This window comes from Panthera leo, chromosome C1 (genome assembly GCF_018350215.1).
Source record: "Panthera leo isolate Ple1 chromosome C1, P.leo_Ple1_pat1.1, whole genome shotgun sequence".
In the NCBI taxonomy this organism is placed as follows: domain Eukaryota; kingdom Metazoa; phylum Chordata; class Mammalia; order Carnivora; family Felidae; genus Panthera; species Panthera leo.
The window spans coordinates 201,792,935-201,806,986 of NC_056686.1; the positions used below are offsets into that span (position 1 = coordinate 201,792,935).

The 14,052-nt window shown below is 49.3% G+C and overlaps 1 long non-coding RNA gene across 2 annotated transcripts; it reads right to left on the reverse strand.

Moving 5' to 3' along the window:
• Positions 1-691: 691 nt before the first annotated feature.
• Positions 692-13,578, reverse strand: LOC122226653. 2 transcript variants are annotated; one of them, XR_006205712.1, is made up of 3 exons: positions 13,426-13,578; positions 12,186-12,343; positions 692-2,546 (listed from the first exon to the last, which is right to left on the reverse strand). It is a non-coding gene; the product is annotated as an uncharacterized LOC122226653 (long non-coding RNA). The 2 variants fall into 2 exon arrangements; XR_006205711.1 differs by lacking the exons at positions 12,186-12,343; positions 13,426-13,578 and adding an exon at positions 3,513-3,924.
• Positions 13,579-14,052: the final 474 nt, after the last annotated feature.

Below are 14,052 nucleotides of genomic sequence, written 5' to 3' on the forward strand. Positions count from 1 at the left end.
TGGGTGCTGGGGAGACAGATGTGAATAAGAGAGACACAGCACCCGGCCTCTTGGAGTTTACATTCTGGTTGGGAGAGAGGGACAATAAACAAGTAAATATACAAACCAGGTCATCTCAGACAATGCTCTGTACCATGAAGCAAATAAAGCACGGTGCTGGATGTAGAGTGATGCGTGGGGAGTGGGGTCCCTTTAGTTTTTATTTTTTATGTTTGCATTTTAAAAGCCTGTTTTTATTTGAGTACAGTTGACACGCAATGTTATGTTCTTTTCAGGTGTACAACGTTAGTGATTCAACATCTCTATACCTCTGTCACCATATAATGCTATTACAATACCATTGACTCTATTCCCTATGCCGTGCCTTGTAGTGCTGTGACTAATTCATTCATTAGCTGGAAGCCCATTATCTCCCACTCCCCTTCACCCATTTTGTTCATCCCCTCACCCACCTCCCCTCAGGCAACCATCAGTTTGTTCTCTGTGTTTATAGGTCTGATCCTGCTTTTTGTTTGTTCATTCGTTTTGTGTTTTAGAGTCCGCATAAGAGTGAACTCATGGGGTATTTGTCTTTCTAGTCAGACTTATTACACTTAGCATAATACCCACAAGGTCCATCCATATGGTTGCACATGGCAAGATCTCCTCCTTCGTTATGGCTGCATGTATACACACACTCACACCCCACATCTTTTTCATTGATTCATTTATTGATGAATAAGGTACAAGGTATTGATGAATAAGACACATAGGTAGGAGTGTGGCCTCTTTAGATAAAGTCATTGGTCTGAGAAGGCCTCTCTGAGTTGTTACTCATGCTGAGACCTGTGTGCCGAAGATAGCCCCGCACAGATTGAGGGAAAGGGCTTTCCAGGCCGAGGCCATGTGAATGCCAAAGGTCGGTGGTGAGAGAGATCTCCTCAGGAGGAACAGCCAAGAGGCCAGTGTGATCGGATGAAGCAGTCAAGGGCAGGTTAGCAGGAGAGGAGCTGGGAGGGCAGGCAAGAGTCACATCACATGTCCCTCTGGGCCATCGTAAGGAGTTGGGATTTTCAGAGGAATGAGAAACTTTCAGAGGGTCTTGAACAGGCGAGTGTCATGGTCTGATTCCCACCTGGCTCACTGTGCTGGGGAACTGAATGAAGAGGGGAGGAGTTAACAACAGGGGGCCAGTTAGGAAACTACAGCCATCTTCCAAACCAGATGGGACCTGCCTGAATGGAGGCCAGGGGGATGTTGACAAGAAGCTGGATCCGGAGCTCTTAATTCCAGAGCTCTAGCTGTCCACCTTGTGCCTGAGCCCTCTGCCACAAGCCAGGACGAGTGGCGGTGCCCAGCAGCACCCTTCGGCAGAGACAGGCACTCTGCGAGGAGTAATCCTGGGCAAGACCCAGCTCAACCCAGCCAGCCCAGCGCCCCAGGGAGCAGGTGGGGCTAGAAGGTGCGGCAGGGAGGAGGGTGGTGGGGGAGGGCCAGGAGACTCACTGTCTGGATGCTGGTCTCTCTGAGTGCATGCAGGGGAGATGGGGTATGTAAGTAAGGCCAGAGGCGAAGAGACATCCTTCCTTGGCCTCCTTTGTCCCAAACCCTCAAGGAGGAGGGTGGTAGAGATGGAGGTAGAGTGGTCGGGATCTCAGAGAAAGAACACTTCACCTACTTCATCCAGACCTCCTGCTGCTCCAAGTTGAGGATCCTGCTTCCTGCCTCATTTTACCCAGAATGGCACCCTTCTGGATGAACCAGACAAGGATGAAGTCTTGTTCCTTTTCCCGATTGCCAGCCTACACGAATCCCCATATTTCCTTAGCCCATGTCTCCCTACCTCAGGGTAGGGGTGAGAAGGAAAGGACGCTCTTATGGTGGTGTATCCCTGTTGAGAGTTTTGCCCCAACTAGCTTGCCTTCAGCTTCCTCTCCTCCAACTGCCTGCATCCCGGCAGCTCCTGGACATGCCCACGACAGCCAGGCCTTACACATGCTCAGCTCCGCTGCTTCTGGGGAGGACAGAGTTTCTCTCCCCAACCCCCAAAAGACAGCCCCACAGGCAGGCGGGTTAGAGTCCCCCGGAGAGGAGGGGTAAGCGGGAGCAGCCCGACACACCTGCCTCATTCCTTTCCTCTTGTTCACCCAGGAGGGAGCTGTGGGGGCTGGGTTCCCCGCCCCCTTGCTCCCTCCCATCCCAGGGAGGAGGAGAAAAGAGGTGGGGGGGGTGAGGAAGAGAGGCCTGAGTGGGGAGCACTCCCACCCCCAGCAGTGTCCACTGCTGTATTAGCTGTCCCCTGCTAATTAGTGTCCCCTGCTGCTGTATTAGCTTTGACCTCACCCTCCGGTGCCTTCCAGGCTTAAGGAGCACAGAGCCAGGGGGAGGAGAGACTGGAGAGATACAGGATCAGGGCTGGGGTAATGAGGTAGGAGCAGGAATACTGCAGAGCCTGTTGCCTCCAGAGAGGAGTGAGTGGTGGGGTGGGGCAGGGGCTGGACACCACGTTGTGGGGGGAAGGACGTGTTCCAGTCAAGTCCTGGTGAGCTGATATATGCTGGCAGGATCTGTAAAGGAAGAGAGTGAAAGTTGGGGAAGGAACAAACAAGGTGTTACCCACTCCATATCGTCCCTCTGGGCCAGAAGCTGGCTAGGGTCTCAGGGCAAAAGCTGGACCCCACAACTGAAAAGGGGGATGTAGGATCTGGCAATGGTCCTAAAGGGAGATGTGGAGGTGATGAAGGGGAAAATAGGGCCCAAGGGGCACTGGGCTTAGGCATCCTGGCTGAAGGGCGAGACAGAAATCAATGTGCTGACTGGAAATTGGGGGTGATGGAGGTAGATGGGAGGAAGAATTTGCCAAATAGCTTGGGGGGGGGGGAGGACCAGGGTTGCAATTTTGGAATAAGAACAAATGGTGGACCATAGATTAGAGGGGAAGGGAACTGACCTGGTCCCCAATACCTTTCACCTTGATGGACCCTGGGTCACCTCCTTGCAGGAGGAAAAACTAGTATGGTTTAATAGAGCCTGGATGGCTCCAGCTGGAGGGAGGGGGAGAACTAACAGAGAATGAGGGTGGTGGACAGATCAGCAGGCAGTGGTCAGGCTAAGGGTCAGGGAGAGGCAGCCAGACCGGGGTGGGGATCAGAACCCAGGCATCCTGCTTTCCAGTCACCCAAGGTCCCAGGGCTGAAATAAGAGGAAAGAGGCAGAGTAGAGGCCCTAACAACTCTAGGAAGACCCAGGATGAGAAGCTAGGTCAGCTTCTCCAAGCCCTCCTCCTCCCAGATCAATGCGCCCCCAGCTAGCCCCCGGCAGGGGACCTTCCACGTTGGAGTTTGGCCAGGCTCTAGTCGCGGCCCCCTTCCTCCCCTCCACCCCCCCCCCCCCCCCCTTCTCATGTGGTTGCCGGCAGCTGCCTGCGGTCGCCCCAACCCCTGCGCTCAAGGCACGGGGACTTTCCAACAGGGGAAAAAATGACTTAATGAGAGTGGGAGCCGGGGGCGGGAGGGACAGGTCCCTGTAATCACCGCTCCACTGTGGGGCCTGTGCGCCTCCGGGGCCATTCCGGGCTTCCTGCTGCCAGCGCCCCCCTCAGGCTCTGTTGGGGAGGTGGACGGGCTGGGGACAGGGGGATCCCTTTTCAGGTTTCAGACTCTTTGGGCCCTCTGGCCACGTTTGCTCCCTAGGCTTGAAGTGCGTGGAAGCTGGGACGCCCCCATGATCCCTCTCCAGACTTTGTCCTTGAAGTTGCGCGGGGGTGGAGGGGGATGAGTGGCAGTCTCTCCTAGGAGCCAGGGTTCTCTGCTGGTGGATTAGAGGGGTGAAGGATCAGGAGTAGAGCCCTGTGCCACTTTGCGCCTGCGCACTTCGAAACTTCCCCGGTTACTGTGGCAACCAGGGCAGTCGAGGTGTGTCCGCGGGGCTGGGAGGCGCCCACTCCCCCTTTTCTCGCCGCCCTGCGGGCCAGGCCCGGCCGCTGCGGTGCGCGGGGGTGGGGGTGTGCCGTTACCATGGCAAGGGTGCGCTAGGAGGGCACATTCTTCCCCAGGGTGGGAGCGCCCTGGGGATACGAGAAGGGGGGGTGACGGGGGCGGCAGAAAGGGAAGCGGCGTGTGGTGGTGGAGGGAGGGTCATAACGAGGGGAGGAGTCTCGGACAGGATGAACCAGGGCTCCTTGGGGTTGGGGTGGGGAGTTTGGAATCTACCCCCCTCTGCCTAGCTCTCCAGAGACGTCCAGCTCCTCCTCCGAAACTCTCGCTAGGGTTCAAGCCCCTCCATCCCCACTTTCCGGGGAAGGAATCCCCTACTACCGAATGGAAGGTCTTTTAGCTCCCCCCTGAGACCAGGCTCTGCGAGCTTAGTGTTTGTCCCTTTCCTCCCCCCACCCCAAGCGAAGCTGCAGCCCAGACTGCGACCTGAAGCCCTGCAATTAAGCCCCTCGCCCGCCCCTGCGCCGCCCGCCGGCCCTCTGCCAGACCGGGCCTGCACCGTCAATTACAGCCGTGCGCAGCAGCTGATTACTCCGGAGTCAGGGAAGCAGCCGGGGTGGGGACAGCTGGCAGGCCAAGGGGGCGGGGTCCCTGGGGTTGTCCCCGGCCCAGGATCCTTAATTGGAACTTCGAACTGTGGCCCTCTAGCCCAACTTCTCCCCTGCAGGCAACATGGGGGGGACAGGTCTAGTTAGTGCTCTGTCCGGCTGTGCCTCAATTTCTCTCTTCTTGAATGCACACCGCACCCGGGCAGAAAGAGTGCAGGGAGGTTGTGTGTGGTGTGGTGTGGTGTGGTGTGGTGTGGTGTGGTGTGGTGTGTGTGTTGGACGTCTGGACTCGAGGGCTGGGTACTCCAGAAGCTCAAAGCCCTCAAGGCCGGCTCTCTTTCCCGCCGCAGACAGTCGCGTGGGTCTCCCCTGGCCCGGAGCCCCACCCGGTGGACCTGGCTCTGTTTTGCTGAGCCAGCCTCAGGGTGGCTGCCAGCCCATACTTTGCTTTTGTGCGAATCAGAGTCCCTTCTGGGCAGGAGGCTTCTCTCTCCTCACTTCTGCCCTACAAGGGAAGGCAAACTAGGACCCTGCAGAGCAGCGATGGTGGCGTATTCTGCCATCACCCTTGCCCCCTGCATCTCGTCTTCGCTCTCTCCTGCCTGCAGGCCTGGAGGGGCTGGGGTTGAGCTAGCGTCTCCCGCGGTCCAGCTCCCCACATCTGGCCGGCAGCTGGCACCCGCCCACTGCGTACTGCTGTGGCCCCAGCGCCCTCTGTTGGTGAGGAGCGGCGGTGCACTAGCTTTCGAGCCTGGGCCGCCCGCAGCCGCCGCCACCACCACGGGTCTCGCTTCAGTTCTTCGGGTCTCGAGGTCCACCCATTCGGCGCCCCGTGTCCTGGGGTACAACCTGACTCCTTCAGCTCTTCGAATTCTGCCGGCCGTGGCCTCGATGACCTTTCCTCTGTGTACTTGAAACCTTGTTCCCTGTGACTTAGCTATCCCCCAACCTCTCATCCTCCCTAGTCGTCCCTGCTTCGTGGGCAAGTTCTGAGGCGCGGTCTCTCTGCGCCCAATGCAAAAGTCCTCAAATAGGAACATGATTACATAAATCAACGCCCATCTGCTCAATGGAATTCTTCACAGCGTCCTTAAAAGTGAGGTGGTTGAAGCATATTTAGTGACTGAGACAGTGTTTGCTCTATATGGTGTGTGTGTGTGTGTGTGTGTGTGTGTGTGTGCGCGCGCGCAAGATACAAAATAGCACAGGGCAGGATCCTTCCTTTAGTGCAACAAAAATTTATAGATGTGATTTGAATTTTAAAAGTCTAAAATAAGCAGCAAATTGCTAATGGAAACTATTTCTGGATGATGGGATTATAGGTGGTTTAAAATTTGTTCTATCTACATTTTTGTTTATAATGAACATGTATTACTTGGGCACAATAATAATTCCAGATTCAGAATGTTTTTGGCCCCAAATGTGAGCATTGCATATAATGAGAATGTACTAAACTTAAGAAAGGAACCTTCTAAAACTAGGAATTAAGGAGATCTGCTCTCCTGACAAGAGCTAATATGATTATGTCATTAGGATTTTCTTCTTAAAATCATGATGGTTTGTAGTGAAAGCAGGTTTCCAGCCTCTGAATCCCAAGGCCCAGGATGCCAAGAAGTTGTAGAAATCCATAGGCACAGCCAGCATTCTCGTGAATAACTGATTTAGCTCCCATTATGCTGCATATGTAAACAGCTGTTGCCCTGATTGATAACATAGAAACAATTTTGTAAGTTTAATACTTTTTTTTTTCTCAGTCTTGCTCCTCTTCCATCTCTTTGCAACATGAAACATCTTTAACTGCCCTCTCCTTAGAAATATTCTACTATTTTGTGCACTGGCTGACCACGCCCCCTCACTCCCCACTGCCTCAGGGATTTCATTCACTCCTTCCTTGTCTTTTTTCTTTTTATTTGATGTAAAAGAAAAATTACAATATACAAAGAACTTTCCCCTTCCTTGAACCACTTGGGAGTAAGTTGCTTACATGATGTCCCATCACTCCATATACCTTGGTGTATATGTCTCACAAAAAAAGGACGTTCTTGGGGCACCTGGGTGGCTCAGTCGGTTGAGTGGTTGAGCGTCTGACTTCAGCTCAGGTCATGATCTCACAGGTTCATGAATTCACACCTCCCGTAGGGCTCTGTGCTGACAGCTCAGAGCCTGGAATCTGCTTCAGATTCTGTGTCTCCCTCTCTCTCTGTCCCTTGCCCACCCACGCTCTCTCTCTCAAAAAATGAATAGATTTTTTTAAAGGACATTCTCCTACATAACAATGCAATGCTCATGATCAGGAAATTAACATTGATACATTCATATTGTCTAATACCCAGACCTTATTGCACTTTCATCAATTGGCCTAATGATGAAAGGATCCAGGTCCAGAATTATTCATTACGTTCAGTTATCATGTCTTTCCAGACTCCTTCAGTCTGAGACAGTGTCTAAGGTTTCTTTTGCTTTCATGATCAGGACAATTCAAAAGACTGCAGACCTATTATATTGCAGAATGTCTCTCAATTTGGGTTTATCTGTTGTTTCCTCATGATTACATCAGGGGTATGCATCTTTGGCCCCATTATTATAGGCATGAGTGTTCTACTTGTTGAATCGTTATTTATTTTGATGCTCAAAAATTTCCCAGATTTGGCCACCTGCCAAGCTGGCTTCTATCATAATTCTTTGAGCACTTCCTTACTTCCAGGCTCATCTTGTACTTTCTCTGCTCCAGCCCTGCAACCAGCCATTTATCCAAGGCACCTTTGTTCTTTTTTAATGGAGAGTGATATTTAGAAATCACGATCTGGGTGCTAGGTGTGTTCATTGTTCTTGGAGTGTCACTGCTTTTGGGCCTCTCAGTGGACAGTGCTAGGAAATATATATATATATATATATACATATATATATATATATATATATACATATATATATATATATATATATATATATACACACACACACACACACATATATGTATATATATATACACACACACCACACACACACACACACACATTTCTATTTATTGATAGATCAATCAATCTCTCTATGCAGAAAGCCAAGAGTGCACACCATACCTTCAATTCCAGTCCAACACCACAAGGTTTATTCTAATTTTCTCCCTTTCTGGGGTGCCTGGGGGGCTCGGTTGGTTATCTGACTTCGGCCCAGGTCATGATCTCACGTCTCATGGGTTCAAACCCCACGTCAGGCTCTGTGCTGACAGCTCAGAGCCTGGAGCCTGCTTCAAATTCTATGTCTCCCTCTGTCTCTGCCCCTCCCTTACTCTCTCTCTCTCTCAAAAATAAACAAACATTTAAATATTTTCATTTTCTCCCTTTCTATTTCTGTGATGTCCTCCTCCCTTGTTAGAAGGGTTATTCAATCCCTTTGTAAATCGCTGCCATTGCTGCTGCTCCCTCCACTCCCCTTGCAGACTTCAGCTTCTCCCATCTCAGCCTTGATAGCCTATGCTAGGCTAATGCACCCCTGCCCCTTGCCCCCACAGGAGTGCTTTACTTTGGGCCCCCATCATGGCTTGGGAGCCAAATTATTCCTTCCAGGCAGGAAAGCTGGGGACAGTTTTACTCTTTCTTTCTTTCTTTTTTTTTTTTTTTTTAATTTTTTTAACGTTTATTTATTTTTGAGGCAGGGAGAGACAGCATGAACGGGGGAGGGTCAGAGAGAGAGAGGGAGACACAGAATCCGAAACAGGCTCCAGGCTCTGAACTGTCAGCACGAGCCTGACGCGGGGCTTGAACTCACAGACCGCAAGATCATGACCTGAGCCGAAGCCGGACGCTCAACCGACTGAGCCAGCCAGGCGCCCCCAGTTTTACTCTTTCTTGAAGCTCTGAATATAATTCTCAATTCTCTCTATTCAGTAAATGGCAACTGCTCTCCTAGCTGCTCCTATTAAAAGCTCTGGAGACATTGGACTCCTTTATTTCTCTGACACCTCACATGCAATCTATCAGAAAATCCTGTCGGTTCTCCTTCTGTTTATTTCTAGAGTCTGATCACATGTCATGTCCTCCCTCATCACCATCCTGGTCCAAGCCACCCCGGGTCTCTTGCCTTGAATGACTGCAGTTGTCTGCTAGTTGGTCTCCCTGCTTCTGCCCTTGCACACCCCCAGTCTACTCTATATATAGCAGCCAGAACAATCCTTTTAAAGTGTTAGTCATGTCGTGTGCTTCCTCTGCTCAAAATTCTCCAAAGTCTTTCTATCTCATTCAGAACAAGAGCCAAAGTACTTGCAATGACTTGCAAGGCCCTACAGGATCTGGCTCCCACTCCCACTCCCACCTTTACCTCTTTTCCTACTCTTGCCCTTACCCATTTACTTTAGCCACACTGTTCTCCTGGCTGTTCTTTGCGGAAACCAAATTGTCCTGCCTCAGGGCCTTTGCACTTACTATTCCCTCTGCCTGAAATAGGTTTCCCCTAGTAACCATGTGGATGTTGCCTCTCTTCATTCAGGACTTCACTCAGATATCTCCTTACAAGAGGGGACTTTGCAGAACAACCTATCTTATCTAAAACAGCAAACTTCCTCTTCCTTTTCCCTTGCTTTATTTCTCTTCATAGTACACATCACATATCTGACATATTTGTGTATTTGTTTACTGTCTGCCTCTGTACTCTATAATGGAAACTCCACGAGAGCTGAGCCCCTCTTTTATTTTTTTTGTTGTATGTCTATGGCAAGAATGGTACTGAGAACATAGTAGGTACTCTAACAAGTGAATGAATAAATGAATGAACGTCTATGACAATGACTACCAATTTGTCTTCAGGCCCAGCCTAGGACTTTTCTTGAAGTTCTGGCTGCCAGTTAGATATGTTCTGATGTGGGTCTGTGGCACCACAAACTGAAGCTTTATTAAAGCAGGTTCATTATCTCACGTATGTATTTATTAATTTAGAACTGAGACTTTGTTTTCCCCACTGCTGTCTTCCCAATGCCTAGAACAGTGCCTGGCATAGAGCAGGCAATTAATAGTTGTTGAATAAATGAATGGAAGATTTCCTCCTCCAAACTGTTTTCCCTGACTTGCTTGTTTCTCTTTGTAACATTATTGTTTTCCTAGTTGCTAAGACTCAAAACTCTGTCAACGTGGACTTTCCCTTCTCTTCTTTTTTCCATATTCAGTCAGTGGCCAAAAGCTGCTGTTTCTCCCACTTCTTTGGCACTGGCAATATTGTGCTTCATCATACACCCCAAACGTCATGAAGACCTCCCAACTGGCCTCTCTCATTCCTGTTTTTCTCTCTTCAATCTATCTTTATCAGATTTTTCTATTTTTCTCGCCCATAAATTGCTCTGATCATGTCACTTCCTCTGGCTGAAGATTTCAATGGGTCTTTGTGCCGACTAGGGTTCTTAATTGCAGACAACAGAAATGGACTCTGGTTCACTTAAGTAGAAGAGAAATTTCCTGGAATAATATCCGGAAACACACAAAATTGACATGAAGCCTCCAGAATCAGGTTCGGGAAATAGTCAGGAACCAAGAGAGGCTAAGGAACCAGAACCTCAGTCAGGTCTTGCCTTAGGATCAACTTGATTAGGGGACTCTGCTGTTTCAGTGTAACATGGGGTGCAAAGGAGAAAAACTGGAGGTGATGGCTTGTGGCATATCATGGAGGGCTTCAGGGAAACAAATCATAAGAGACTCTTAAAAATAGAGAACAAACAGAGGGTTGATGGAGGGAGGTGGGTGGGGGATGGGCTAGATGGGTGATGGGTACTAAGGAGGGCACTTGCTGTGATGAACCCTGGGTATTGTATGTAAGGGATGAATCACTGAATTCTACTCCTGAAACCAATATTGCACTATACGTTAACTAACTAGAATTGCAACAAATTTGAAAAGAAAAAAAAAATAAAATAAAAAGCCGTCTTGGACATCCAGCCCAGATGAGCCTTCCGATGACTCCAGCCCCAGCTTCAGTCTGACTGCAAATGCATGACAGACCCCAGTGAGAAGTGCCCAGCTGAGTGGAGTCAACCCATAAGACTGTGAAAGATAAAAATAAAATTTTATTTTAAGCCACTAAATTGGGGGCGGGCTGTTTGTTACACATTAATAGAGAACCAAAACTTGTCCCTTGGTGGTCCGTATTCTGCTCTCTCTGGAATGCTTCCCCACTGTCTTTTTTTTTTTAATTATTTTTATTTAAATTCCAGTTAGGTAACATACAGTGTAATATTAGTTTCACCACAGCAAGTGCACTCCTTAATCCCCACCAATTTCCCCCACCCTCTCCCCCACCTCCCCTTTGGTAACCATCAGTTTGCTCCCTACAGTTAAGAGCCTGTTTCTTGGTTTGCCCCTCTCTTTCTTTTTTTCCCCTTTGCTCATTTTTTTTCCTTAAATTCCACATATGAGTGAAACCGTATGGTATTTGTCTTTCTCTGACTGACTTATTTCACTTAGCGTAATAATTCTCCAGCCCCTTCCATGTTGTTCCAAATGGCAAGATTTCATTCCTTTTTATAGCTCAGTAATATTCTGTTGTGTATATACACGCATCTTCTTTATCCATTCATCAGTCAATGAACACGTGGGCTATTCTCATAGTTTGGCTATTGTCGATAATGCTGTTATAAACATCAGGGTGCATGTATCCCTTTGAATTAGTATTTTTGTATTCTTTGGGTAAATGCCTAGTCCCCACTGTCCTATATTACCCATGTAGCCACTCATATCTGCACTTGTCAGAATCCTTTTGATGAGTGTGGCAGAGCACAGAGGAAAGAGCCAGGCTTTCGGGTCCATGTGTGGGATGGGAGGGGCTGAATCTAGTTTAGCCTTTCTCTATCCCTGTGACCTCAGGCAGAATAATTAATTTCTCTGGACCTCAGTTTCTGTATCTGCCATCTGGAAATTAGAAAACCTTTCTCCTGGATTTGTTTGAGGACAAGATATGAAATCTGTAAAATATCCATGTGTCTCATTTTAGTTTCAGTGAACGGTAGCCTTTAGCAGATACCAAGCCTTCTAGGCCTGCATCACTGGCATTCCTGAGGTCTACCTGTTGTCACTTATGAACGAAATAGTTTTGGACAAATCCCTTAAACTTCTCTGAGCCTTACCCTCCTCATATGTAACATGGGTTTGATGATAATATCTGTATAATGGGGCTTCTTGACGGGGCTAAAGCCTAGGCTGTCTTGTGGTGTGAGGAGACACTGCCCCCTCGAGGCAGAACGCCCAAGACCCTTAAGCCACATCCCTCAATCTGCAAGGCATCAGGAATCCTCTGGAAGAAGACAAAAACTATGCCCGCAATTGGGGTTCAGGAATGAACAAACATGTCTAGTGGGGAGAGAGAATGTGGCAGGTGCTAGGCTGCACGGAGGAACAGCAGAGGCCCCGAGAGTTCATCACCCAGAGAGAGAAAGAGTTTTCGATGGAGCGGGAAGGGGCACACTGAACAAAGCAGGGGGAGAGGTGTTACTTGGAATGGTGTGAAGCTGGGCATGACCACCTTGTGAATCAGCACATCCCCATCCTCTACTCTCCCAGGGCCTTCCTGGTGGAGAAGGAAAGATCTGGGGTATAAGAGCACAGGCAGGGGTCACCAGGGACATACACCTCTATCATGGGAACCCTTATGAAAAGCTGAGAAGAAGCAGCAGAAGATTCTTTCTTACCTCAGAAAGGGAGAGGTGTGCCAGGAGTCCATGGGCACAGGAATCCCTGGGCCAGTGAGCATGTAGACAGGCTAGTCATGATGTTGAGGTGGGTGGCATTGGGGAGTAGCCCTGACCACCTGGGAGGCAACCCCACTGGGCTTCTTCTTGGATTCCCACTAGAATCAAGGAGACAGGGAAATCCAGGAAGTTACAGATTAGCACATGCTGTGTGATTCCAGGTGCATCCTGTGCAAAAGCAAGCAAAATTAATTTCAGCTATTAGAAGGCAAGATAGTGGTTATCCCATAGTGGGAGTATGATTAGAAAGAAACATGAAGGGCATTCTGGGGGCTGGTAATGTTTTGCTTCTTCATCATGGAGCTGGTTATACCATTCAGTGTGTTCATTTCATAAGAACTTAAGTGCATTTAAGATTTGTGCACTTTTCTGTATGCTACTTTGGTAACAAGTTAACATACACACAGCTGTTTGGGAAAAGGAGGATGAACAGTCATTTTCTACTTCAAGCCCTCTGAGGTGTAGCCATATCAGGGAAGTGGGGTAAGAGATTAGGGGATTGGAGGCAGGGACCACCTGGTATCTGGCCAGACTTATTTCATTTCTCCCTCCATTCATTCACTCACTCAGTTATGGTTTATTAAATTAAGTACCTCCTACACACTGAACACCGCACAACATATAAGGGGTTAAAAAGATTATTAATAGCTATAACTTCCATTTATTGAATGCCTATTTTGGAGTAGGCACTGAATATACACCCAATCCTCATAATCCCGTGAAAGTATTAATATCCTTATCTATCAGTTGAGTCTCAGAAAGGTTAAGCAAGTTGTTCAAGGTCACACAGCATAGAAAGTGTCTGTATTTGCATATGAACATGAGTCTTGTGAACCCAAAGATGGAATACTTTTCATTGAGCTACAGTGTCCTCTAGGTATCTAGGAGTCTGCTGACAAATTGCTTTACCACGTAATGAGGCCTTACAGTCATACTGGTCACATCCTTTCCCACTCTCAGCAGATTCCTCCATTTTTGAGCCTGTTTCCCCATCTGTACAACCAGGGTAAAAACCACGCCTTTCTCTTGGGGTTATTGTGGGAATTAAAAGACATGACGTGTATAGAGCCCACTGTCCGGCAGTCATTAATATTTTTGAGTCCTTATCACCCATATACGACAGAACCGGACCAGGGTCAGGTTGAAGGCGGATCCCCACCCCTCCGCTCCTGATCCGAACCTCGGGCCTGATGGACTTAAGTGCGCCTTAACAGCCCGGTCCATGCTGCTAGAAAGCGTGCCAGGTGAAGAGCTCTCATCCCAAACACTTCCCAAGAAAGTCACCACCAGGGAAAGTCACCACCAGGAGTCCCGCGGGGGCTGCTCTCCGGGGTTAGCCGGGACAGGCGAGAAGTCGTGATATCGCGAGACCTGGTGGGATGAAAGGGTTTTCAGGACGGAAGTGAGGGGCGGGTCCGAGGGAGCGCGCTCCTTTTGAAACCGGAGGTGGAGATTTACCGATCTTAAAGGTGGGCTGGACGCATCTGACACTCCGGACCTCGAGTGGGGGCCACAGGAGGGGGCAAGTGGGTCGGCGGGGACCTCTGCGTGGGGTTTGGCTGGCAGTGGCCACAGCTTTTTTCACTGGGCACGCTTTGGGCCGGCCACGAGCTGTGAGCCATGCTGGCCAGGCCGCTGAACCTCCCTCCAAACGTGAGTAACCTTTCCTCCCTCTTGGCTCGACTCAGCCGTATAAAGAGCCCTTTGTAGCCTTAGGTGATTTGCAATGCTGACGCAACTTCTTTTTCTGGATCCTCACTCTCCCAGGCCCCCTCTATGGCCATGGAAGAGGTCGTGTTTTTATAAA